The sequence below is a fragment of the Nycticebus coucang genome, chromosome 3, assembly GCF_027406575.1.
Source record: "Nycticebus coucang isolate mNycCou1 chromosome 3, mNycCou1.pri, whole genome shotgun sequence".
Taxonomy (NCBI): domain Eukaryota; kingdom Metazoa; phylum Chordata; class Mammalia; order Primates; family Lorisidae; genus Nycticebus; species Nycticebus coucang.
In genome coordinates this window covers 155845468-155858055 of record NC_069782.1, presented here as the reverse complement: position 1 = coordinate 155858055, position 12588 = coordinate 155845468, and positions in this window count along the sequence as shown.

The following is a 12588-nucleotide window of genomic DNA, read 5'->3' as shown; positions in this document are numbered from 1 at the left end:
GTAGCTGCGAGGCTTGTCTTGAGCCCAGTGACATAAGAAGTGACAGGTTGGGCCTATTCTATGACCATGGTTGGCAGTAGGCTGGCACATGCTGCAGCCAGATTACCTTCCTGTCCTTAATTAACGTTAAGACATGATGAAAAATATTCATAGAAGTGGATACTAAAGTATAATGCAATTAAAGTGATGACTCCTTTAGATCTGTCCTAATGGATTTTTAACATATTAGATGAAGCCCCAATAATGAAAACTGGTGCTAAAAAGAGATGAGCAGCACAGTGGAATAGAACAGCAAGTTAATAAAAGAATTAAGCTCAAAAAGTAATTCATAATGTAATACAGACACTCTCCTTAAATAGTGAAAAGGAAGATTATTGATAAATGTTCATAACAAAGTGGGTGGCACCTGTGGCTCAGTGGGTAGGGCGCCAGCCCCATATTCTGAGGGTGGTGGGTTCAAACTCAGTCCCGGCCAAACTGCAACAAGAATAGCCCAGTGTTGTGGCAGGTGCTTGTGGTCCCAGCTACTCAGGAGGCTGAGGCAAGAGAACCGCCTAAGCCCAAGAACTGGAGCTTGCTGTGAGCTGTGACACTACGGCACTCTACCGAGGGCAATAAGTGAGACTCTGTCTCCCCCCCAAAAAAATTTATAACAAAGTTATAGATTGGCCTTTAGAAAAAGTAAGAAGGAGAGAGACAAAGATCTATATACTTCTTACCAATCAATTTTGGACAGATTGAGGAGTAAGAGGAAATAAAATAAATGAAATGAAGCCCTAAGGAACAAACAAACAAACAAAAAAACCCCCTTACATATGATTTTATTTATTTATTTATTTATTTATTTATTCATTTATTTTTGTAGTTGTTGGCCGGGGCCGGGTTTGAACCCACCACTTCCGGTATATGGGGCCGGCACCCTACTCCTTTGAGTCACAGGCACCCCCCCATATGCTTTTATTTAAAATCTTGCAATGTGGAAAGATGTGTAAGCATGGCACTGAACTGAAAAGCCATGAAAGAAAATTAAAAATTTTATTACTTATAAAATTCGCATTTTAGGTTGTATAAAATTATCTTAAGTAAAGTCAAAGGACAAATGACAAACCAAGAAGAAATATTTGTGAACCCTATGGCAAATAAAGAGCTAATTTACTTAATCTATAAAAAGCTCATAAACTAAATGAAAGACAAAGAGCCCAGTAGAAAACCTAAGTGAATAAACATGAATTTCATGGCAAAGAACGTCTTCTGACCAATTAACCTAAGAAAGTCATATGCATAATTAGAGAAATGCATATATCTCTGTGTGTGTTGTGTGTGTGTGTGTATTAGATAGATGGGGGAAAACGGTATGGCATTTCATTATATGAATTTTTCCTTATCTAATTGTTAAGAATTTGGCAGTACCGGGTGGCGCCTGTGGCTCGGTGAGTAGGGCGCCGGCCTCATATGCTGAGGGTGGCGGGTTCAAACCCAGCCCCGGCCAAACTGCAACAAAAAAATAGCCGGGCGTTGTGGCGGGCGCCTGTAGTCCCAGCTACTTGGGAGGCTGAGGCAAGAGAATCACGTAAGCCCAAGAGTTGGAGGTTGCTGTGAGCCGTGTGACGCCATGGCACTCTACCGAGGGCGGTACAGTGAGACTCTGTCTCTACAAAAAAAAAAAAAAAGAATTTGGCAGTACCTAATGCTAGCCAGAACATGAAACTTGGAGTCCCAGCTGCTATTGGTCAATATAACTTGAGATGACAATTTTTAGAGGGCTATGTTCTAATATTTTAAAATTTAAAAAATTATGAGCCAAGAGCTCTGCTTTCAATAAAGATAAAGTAACTTGTTTCAGACTATATAACAATTATAGCTAGGTATGGTTACATAACAGTTAAAATTTACATAATACTAGTTATAAAATATTCTTAACTATTTAAATATATTAGAATGTGACCAAAAGAAGGCAGAAAGTAAAGAGGGATGATATTGATCTAAAGAATTACATTGTGTGAGATTTATATTTCTGCAAGCTTTTCTTGAAGACACCAGTCCTTGTGGTGTGGAGTAAATAGAAATGAAGAGGGAACCCACAGACTCACTACCTTGTAGGTTCAAAGGGCAGGATTCAGGCTTGCTTAGCGTGGCTGGAAAGCAAAGGCAAAGGATATCCTAAAAAGGTGGGAGCAACCAAGGGACAAGACCCAAAATCTGAATATGAGCTCCACTCAAGTTCTTGGCTAACACCTGAAATACACTGGTGAGGAGACGTGACAGATGGTGACAGCTTGGGGACTGAAAAACCAAATGAGTGGAGATTTTAGCTTCTGCCCACTCTAGGGAAGTCAGAGTCTGGAGTTTAATTCAGCCCAGTTTACTGCATTTAACAATCTTCAAAGAAACAGAACAGAATCCAGAGTCTCTACAATTATTATCCACATTGTCCAACATACTACAAAAATTTGACAGGCACAAGAAAAACAAAAACAAAAATAAAAGACCCCCAGAAAAACACGACCCATAGGCACAAGAAAAGAAAGGCCATAGAAACTGACTCACCCCAGTGACCCAGATGTTGGAATTAGTATATACAAAATTTAGAGCAGTTAATATAAATATATTCAATGACTTAGAGAAAAATGTAGCATGTTGCATAAACGGGAGGTATTTGGGAGAAGAAATGAAAAGTTAAAAAAAGGTGATAATTCTAGAACTGAACACAGTATCTGAAGTGTATAATAGATGGACTAGTTTAACAGCAGATTAGAGACAGGTGGGGGACAAAGGAGGCTCTGAACTTGAATGAAGAGAATTTATCCAAGCCGAAGAATAAAAGATGAAAAAAACAGGTGATTAAAAATAATGAACAGACATCAGTGTTTGGGGGGATCTCATCAGACAATGTAATAGATGCATAATTGAAATCTCAAAGAGGAGAGAGAAGAGAGGAAACATAAAAATGTTTGAAGAAGTAAGTGTGAAGTTTTCTAAAATTGGTAAAATCTTAAACCTACAGATCCAAGAATACCAGCAAATGCTCAGTAGGACACATCCAAAGAAAAAATAGCATCTAAGTACATCCTAGTGGGATTGCAGAAGACCAAAGATAAAGAGAAAACCTTGTAAGCAGCCAACAGGGGAGAACCATCATAAAAATGACAGCTGATTTTCATAAATATCAATAGGGGTAAAAGGGAACAGGGTGACATTTTTAAAGCATAAAAAGAAGAATAAATTGTCAACCCAGAATTCTATACGCAGTAAAAATATTCTCCTAAAAGGAAAACAAAATAAAAACCTTTCGAATGCAAGAAAACTGAGAGATTTTTTTCACCATCAGAACTGCAAAACAAGAAATCTTAAAGGAAATTCCTTAGGTTGAGGGGAAATGAAATCTCACGGAAAATTAAACGTATAAATTGAAACAGAGATCATTGGAAACGAATAACGCTGCTATAAACATCCATGTTCAAGCTGCAGTGCGTATGTTTGTTTTGCTTTGTCCTGGGTATATACCTAGGATAGATGTGTTGTGCCATACGGAGCTTCTTTGTTTAATCATTTGAAGAACTTCCAGACTGTTTTCCAACGTGGCCACACCATTATGTGTTCCTATTACCAGTGTAGGAGGGTTCCATTTTTTCCACATCCTCACCAACTCTTGTTACTCATCTGTCTTTTTGACTCTAGCCGTCCATGTGGGCAGTGAAGTGACACCGTACTGTGGTTTTAATGTGGGTTTCCCTGATGACGTGTGGTGCTGAGTGTCTCTTTATGTGCGTGGTGGCTGTTTGCATAACCTCTTTAGAAGATGATTCTGATTCTTTGTCCAATTTTTGAACTGAGTTATTTGCCTTTTGAGTTGTAAGAATCTTTTATGTACTTTACACACCTAATGTTTTCCCAGAAGCAGACATATTGACTAAGTAATAAGGAAAAGAAAAGTTGTATAAATATTATCTGTTTATATGAAAATATATGTAGAATTAGACATATATATATCTCTACGAAACAATGGGAAATATTTACAGTTTTGAAGATGGGGTGACATTTTTCCAGATGATCACGGGGACACTGCCAGTATTAAGCTCTTGTCTCCCAGCCACACCCACCCTTCTTTCTCTGCTTTGTGATGCTGGGCCCGAGACTCTCCAACCCCAGTTCTGTTCACCAGGGGCTCCCTATTGGGACCTGCCAGGACAGGGCCCTGGCATTGCTGGGGGATGGAGACAGGACTCTATTTTTATTCCTATCAGCATCTGTTTGGTCCAGGGAAAAAACAAGTGATTCAGGTTTTCAGTTCTTCCAATATGCACTGAATGGTCCCCATCCTGTCTCCCTCCGGGCCACCTTCTTGCCAGCCAAGCAGTCTCCCTCCACCACCCCAGACACTTACACGTCTGGGTCCCCCAGGGACTCTCCTCTAAGCGTCTGTGTTTTGATAATTCTATTGAATTAGACCTTAGACTTTCCAGGTCCAGTGGTCTGGGTTGGCGCTGGACTGAACTATAAAAATAAGAACTATTTATTTCTAGCTCTGCTGCACATCCCGTGTTACCTGGATTTGCGTCCTAATTGCCCACTCTCTCACCCCCCACGAACTTGCCTTTCTGCCCCTTGACTGAGCTTTCCTGAAGCCCCAGGAGCTTTTCAAACTGCGATTCTCCTCCTTGAGACTCACTTTGTTTTCCTCCTTGAGACTCAAGTTGCTTCTATTTACACTTAAGACAAAACCATAGATCCATGCCACATACAAAAGGCCCTACCTGGTTGGCTCCAGACCCCCACTGTGATGCTGTCTGCAGCTGCCCTTGCTCCCTGCCCCAGCATGTGCTGGTGAACTCCTGGCTCTATAAGGAAACTCCATCAGGCCCCCTGCCTATGCAATCCACCTGCCTGGAATGTTCTTCCCCTTGACCCCCTGGGATTTACTTGCTCACACTTACTCATCCTACAGGTCTCAGTTTAAAAGTCACTCCTCAAAGCAGGTGTCTATGGTGACCCCACTTCAGAAGACAGTGCCTCTGCTCTCACCCCACAAAGTCTAGTTCTATTCCTTTCACTCGGCAATATTTGTGGCAACTTTTAGTTATGTATGTATTTGTGTGATTATTGTTGTGTAACTTTACGTCTGCTTCAGGAGGCTGACGCAGACTCCGTACTAGAACAAGGGCCTGGTATGTTGTTTTTCACTGTATTTCTGACACCCAGGATATATTTAGAGGCCTAGTAAGTATTGGATGAATGGATCAATGAATGAATACATGAAGCAGATAAAGACCCCTTAGAAAAATCTACAAGAGGCCTGCCCGCCCAGGACTTGCAGGTTTTAAGACATGCCCAAGTCTCCATGTCACAGCTGGGTATTTTGAACGTGGACAGAGCTTTATCCAGGCCGCATCTCCCCGAGGACTGCACACACTCAGCTCCGTTCTCCAGGCTCTTGTCTGTTCAGGAGTTTCTGGGGCTGATTCTCCGGAGCAAGCTGATGCCATGGCCTTGATGCGTCCTTCCTGATATCGTTAGCAATCGGTTTCTTTCTTGATTACCTTTACCCACCATGAACAATTATTAATGTTATTATTAGACCTAAAATGGGACAAATAAACAGCCATCTTAAAAGGCCTCTCGCACTATATATAAAGGTCCCCAAGGTGCTGCTGACATTAGGGTGACAGGACTCCCAGCTCTCCACGGGTTTCTTTTAGCCTCACAGAGGGCAACAGGCTCCTTACAGGCACTTGCTAAGACCTTGCTCGTACAAGGTGGTGATAAGTTTCACTCAAATATGTGAGTGCTTGTCACATGCTTGGGATTTTCCGTGCCATGCCTCCTTTAATCTTTACAGCTACCTGACGGTACGTAAGTGATGCTGTTATGGCCATTTTACAGGGGAGGAAGCAAGCTGAATGCAGTGAGATGACTCGCTCCAGGGCACTCAGAAAGCGAGCGGGAGAGCTGGTCCAGGAAAGCGTAGTTCAGAACCCACCCTCCCAAAAGCAATTTTACTTGTTGGACTTGAGATAGGGTCTTTTATTCCATGACCTTATGGAAATACATTAAAAAGAAATCCAGGCATTATCTTAGGGAGGCCTCAGCAAGGCCTCGTCCATGACCTCTGTTAGCCCCAGTTTGTACGTGGGCTGTAGAAGGGTCCGGACACACCTGCTGTCTTGCAGCAGAGACCACCATGCTTCCTCATATGATTCTGCAAACAAGACCCTCACTGTGGGCCCCATGGGGAAGAGCAATCATTTTCACCTATTTTACTCCTCCAACATGATTAAATTACATAATATTAATGATGGAGATCTTCACTTAGAGTTTGTATTTTATAATCCATTCCTGCAGAACAGAAAACCTCAATTAATGTAGGTCATTGCTTAAAAGAGAGGAAATGTGAAAGGCAAATATATTCTAAATTCCTCCTAAAAGGTAAAGATTTTTTATTATGGAGGCACAAATATTGGTGATGATACAATTAGTGAAATGTTCAAGAAACTAATTTCAGTATCAGGAAAGGTCAAGTAATTGTTCTTAAATTGTGAGAATCTCGGGGCTCTAAGTAACATTAAAGAAAATCTAGCCCAATGGGCTCATTTTCACCACCACCCCCATCCCCCTACTGACTCTGTCACAGAGCTCTTCTGCCAAGAGCTAATTCTAATTTTTATCAAGTAGCAATGGATTAAACTTGGCAAAAGGGGAGGGACTGTCTACGATCCGGTGTCTCCTAGCTCATGGCCTCTGTTCGGTCTGATTTTCCTTTAAGGGAGAAAGATCTTGGGATGGTCGTTCTTGACTAAAATGTCAGGATAGATTTTTACTGCTTTTGGAAGGATTTTTTCAGAAACTACCATGCATTCCCTATCCTGAAGATCCAGCCATTGGTTTAAGGCAGATAAATAACAAAGAAGTCATAGCAAACAGATCTGAAGAGGCAGAGGGGAAATAAATCACGTTTAGCCCAAATGTTACTGATAACTTCAGTGGATAAAATTTATGCCATGAGCATTTTTATTTGCCAGGAAGCCACAAAGTAGATTATACATTTTATTGGTTTTTCTCTTTTCAAAAAAAAAAAAAAAAACTTCAGAAAAAAGGTTGATCCAATGTATTACATGAATTGAAGTCGATATTTTAAAACTTTCTAATTTCTATACTTAAAACAATGGTCTCGCCTATTTATTCAGAGTGATTCTTGGGTACAGATAAATAAATTGTTTTTCTGTTTATTTGTTTTTACTGTATATTATAGAGATCAGCGCTCTGAGATCAAAACCAGACATATTAAAAATTCCAAAGTAGACATCCACTCTTCTCATTAGATTTTTTTAGTGCTGAACATAAATATGTTCTCATTTGATATCACATTTAATGTGATGCATTTTCCCCTTCATTTTCAATTCTTTGTCAGACTATGCATTACAGAGTCATTTAAAAGAGACTTGAGCTGTGCAATGACCAAATAAATTCATTCCAGAGAAAGACGATCTCTTCTGCTGCACATTTTGGAATTACATCTCCTAGCTCATATTTTACCACATGCTGCATAACTAGCACCAGGCCTCAAGATACATTGTGCTCTTGGGCTTTTTCCAAAGGGAGAAAAGTCAAGGACATCCCTTGCCAGAAAAATGTTTTTACATGAGGCAGAATATATTTGTGTTGGTCCACAGAAACTTCCCTCTCACTCTTCCAAAATAATTTTTTGCAAGAGCAGCACCTTCTTCTTTCTACCTGTCTCCCCCAGTGCCTTGAATGGGTTCAAGGGCTCAGGTGGCATTTACTGGCTGTTGGTAGACAGGCCACTTTAGTGAAAGACCGAGGGCTGGATTTGGAAACTCTTGTGTCAGGGATTTCAGACTCCATTTCTCCTATATTAGGCAGCCTCACGTCTGACTGCAGCAAATGAATTCCAAGGGAGAGAAGGAAGCTTAATTTTCAGGTCTACTGAATCTCTGGCCTCTTTGAAAGACCTGCCACTCTGCAGAAGAGCTTCTTGACAGACCAGAGGAACATTTTGTGAGTCTGGGAGCTCTCCGTCTAGCGGACAGTGATGAGGTTGGGAGAGGGTTCCTGGCTGTCTCCATGGGCAGTGTTCTGTCACTGACAATGTGGGCCAGCTTTCAAGGAATTAAAAGATTTCAACAAATGCCCAATGTAGGAGAATGGGGGGAAGAATCAGATTTAAGGCATTTGAATTTTAGCAGAGCTGGTGTACAGGAACAAGGGGAACGGTGAGATGGATTCACCTGCTGGAACCAGAAGGGCTTCAGAGACCATCTATAGTTCCTGCCCCATCTCACAGGTGAGGAAATCTAGCTCCTGGGGTGAAGCAACTGGATAGTTACTTGACATGTTAGCCTTTTCAACACTGAATAAATAAAGGCTTAAACCTCTTATAAGTTGGTTGCGACTGGTTGTAGCAAAGAATTCGGAAGGCATAGGGATAGGGATTGCAAACTCAATTGCCAAATGGAATCTGGCACAGAAAGAGAAGGAGTGAGTTGGGTCAGAAGGCAGCTTGTCCTCTCTGCTGGGGAGGACATGGGTGTGGTGAGGGTTTGGCAAACCAGAGTGCTCCTGCCGTATTTTTAGGAAACAGGAATCGCCCAGCTCCAGCCATTCACGGCCTCTCAGGACAGTGGGTCCACAGGGTCAATTCTTCCTACTTTTCAAAAAAAAAAAAAAAAAGCCAGAAAAAAATCATGTTTGTGTGAAATCTCTGACTTTTAAGATGTCAGTGATGACAGTTGAACTTGAAGTGCATGGGTACGCTCATACCCGGGGTTTCTTCCAACCCTTCCCCTTGACAGGCCAAGCTGGTCAATCTGAAGCTGATGATCCGCTCCGTGCACAGGGAATGTAGTTTCTCTTTCTTAGATTTTCTTAATAACATTTTCTCTTCTCCAGCTTACTTTACTGTAAGAACACAGAAGAACAACTCAAGCTTACACAACATGCTAACAGGCTGTTTATGTTAGCCGTAAGGCCAAGGGTCAACAGTAGGCTCTTACTAGGTAAGTTTTGGGGGAGTCAAAGTAATACACCAAGTTTTGACTGTGTAGGGGGTCAGTATTTCCCACGATGTTCAAGGATCAACTGTATCTTGAACTCTAAATTTGGTCTCCAGTGGGAAGTTCAAACACAACACACCTGTAGGCTAAGCCAGCTTGGGACCTACAGTCAGAGACTTCCAGTTGAGAGAATGAACTGGACTTGCATTCCAGAAACCCTGTCTGCTCCAGGCTGCCAGCCTGTGGGTGGACAGACTCCTCAGGCACAGAGATCTTCATCTCCCTAGCCGTGGGTGGAGTCTAGAGGTAGGAGTCACACTCTTGGGGCTGGCAGAAGCTTTGTTCTGCTGTTCTTTCTCTAAGCCAAGCCAGTCTGAGCTGGACCACAGGCCTCTAAACAATGTCCCTGCAGTTTTGGCATTGCTTAGCCAGAGATGTTTGCATTCATTCATGGTGACAGACAAAGGCTGAATTAGATCCCCCATGCTGGACGTGGAGCAGGGGTGCAAAAGGAGCCACAGCGAGGCTGACCAGATATCTCCCTAGGATGCTATACTTCTGTGCGTCTACTGGAAATTCCCTGTAGCAGAATGCATCTGGCCACAAAATACCAGAGTTTAGACTTGGCGCCCTGTTCTGTCAGTAAGCTGAGGCTTCACGCACCACTCACTTGGCTCCCATGAGTTCCCTGTAACCATTTTAAGTGTTTCGTGTGTTGCTTGAAGTAAAAAAAAAATATGGTAGTAAAGTTGAAAAGTATATTGACTGCCATTTAACTAAAATTGTACACTGCATTTACAGAGCTGTTTTATAATATAGTAAAACTGCATTACAGGTAGGGAAGTTTATTTTTATTTGTCTTAATTTGCTTTTAATTAGTGTAGTTCAATATTAATATCCGGTCAATACTGAGTTTATGGCATGGTATGGTATAGTAGGGGGTATGGAATTAGGCCCATTTTTCATAGCAACTCTCAGGCAACCATAAACTACACTTATCCAGAATCTACCAATCCCCATGGGTGCCAGATAATGGGAGATCACTGTACATTATGTTGAGAACAAACAGAGGATGCCAGCCTGCTTCCGAGGAGAGAAGAAACATTCTGTCCCTTTTAAACGACTCTCAAACAACAGAATGCCGTAGGGTTTCTTAAAATTATAAAATGCTTGCACATTGTACAGATTTACAATTATTTTTTATCCCCTCCAGACAAAAATAAACCAAAGAAAAAAAACAATAAATGAGAAATTGGTCATATCTAGTTTTCATTAATGCATGAAACGATTTTCTTCACTCTTGACGCCTGTTCCTTTCTCTATCTGTTCTTTTTCCTCTTTAGCTGCTCCCTATTCCAGAAAGTCCACCTTCAAAACCTGAAATCACGTTCCACAATCCTCACCCCTGGGAAGTCTCCCTACCTGTAGCCGGACAGCAATCTTGTGTGGGCCAAGCCTCTGCTGACTTTTTCAGGAAGACTTAGAAGACATTGACAACTCTGGCTTTAATTCTGCAGGTGCCATCTGTCAACCAAATGACTGGGAAATACCTGACCACTTGGGGCTTTGCTTTTTCCTCTGTGTAGAAGTGGTGGGTAGACATGAGCTGCACCGCCGGCTGATGTGAGAGGCAGGCAGGCAAGGCCAGCTGTGAGGGCAACGAATTTGCTTTGTCTGGTCCATGCCCTCAGCAGAACAGTGTCTGGAACAGATATTTGCTGATGATATGAACAAACTGAAAAAGTGATTTGGTGGATGCATACTGATAATTCAGAAGCACAATTTTATATATGAAAGGCAGAATATTACATTGCATATTTTATTACTATAACTTCTAAACTAAGTTGTAGCCTGATTCCTTTGGTTTACATTCCATTTCATTTTATCCTCATCACAATTTTCTTATGGAGCCTGTTATAAGTTCCCTTTATTTCTCCAATTATATTTCACCCAAATAATTTTATGTCATCTTTAAATAAAACTTTCAATGGATGAGAATTTCACGTATATTCCCACAAGTCAAAAACAACTATTTTATTTTCTGTTTACAAATAATTGCCCATGTATAAAACTGCACTGCAGAGGTATAATCAGATAAATATTTTGTCTATTGGATCAATATTTAGCAAAAAGCGTATGCCTCGTATACTACCTCTTCACTTTCATAAGTTTTAATGTTAGCAAATTATCTCACAAGTTATCTCCATAGGGTTAATATACTGTAATTCCCCAAAACGCTCTCTTGTTAATGAATATTTGGGTATTTCTCATAAATACCTCTCAGACCTGACCATAAAGTTCAAGAAGTCAAAATAGGTGGTGCCCGTAGCTCAATGGGTAGGGCGCCGGCCACATACACTGAGGGTAGTGGGTTTGAGCCCGGCCTGGGCCAGCTAAACAACGACAACAAAAAAATAGCCAGGCATTGTGGCGGGCGCCTATAGTCCCAGCTACTCAGGAGGACGAGGCAAAAGAATCGCTTAAACCCAAGAGTTGGAGGTTGCTGTGAGCTGTGACGCCACAGCACTCTACCGAGGGTGACATAGTGAGACTCTGTCTCAAACAAAACAAAGCAAACAACAAAAAAAGTTAAAATAGAGTCTTCTTTACCATTTGTTAACTTTCAATGCAAACCAAAATCACTTTAGTATTTTAAGCATAAAGAGATTAGATACGGGGACCTGATGCTTGTTGTACAGGTTAATGACTGAAGGAGGAAGAACTGAAGAGTGTTAAGAGCTACTGGTTTTAGGAAGAGAACACCCCAGGAATCTGGGGTGACCACTGCAATCTCCACTTCTTAAGATTTGTGTTTTTCAGCCTGGCCTAACAATAGGAATGGCCAAAAAGTGGAACCAAGGATGGCCCCCATCTACCCTCTGTTTTCGAAGTTTCGTGGAAATGTACCAAACTATTGGACCTACTTTGTACCCAGATTCCTTGCTGCCAGGGACTCTTCAAAATGCTAGTTCCTACCTTTCCAGCCTCTACAGTAAAGAAGGGTGCTGTGGAAGGAGATAGGCATGGGTGCTAAAAGCCCACTCGCTGCATTCATCAACCACCGCACTCCTAGCACCAAGAGTAATGGCACAGGTGGATGAAAATTATTAGTAGCTACGTGTCTGCCTTGAGCGTGCTTAGGATCCATCTAGGAGACAGGTGTGAAACAAATCTAAATGCAACAAGGGCAACAAAATAATTTCTCAAGCAATACAGCAGAAACGACAATTCTCTGATTAGGACGACAGTGGAAGACTTTACTGAGGGGTACTATTGATCATTTATAACACTGGAAGCTAATTAGAGATGAATGCAGACAAAGTTTTGGTTTATCTGTCTGGACTTCTTTGCCTCTTTACATAGCGATAAGGCATCAGAAGGCCGACATTTATTTATGAGTCTTTGTTCTCCCTAATATCCCAAATGATGTTTTTGGAAGATCACCCTATGTACCAGTTCCCTCTGACTGGATTCAGTCCTTATTATGTGTACCATTCAGGTTTAGTTAATGTGAGATCATCAAGGTGTTCTGTAGAAGGTAGTGTTGCTGTTATATGCACTGAACTTTCAAAGACTAAGA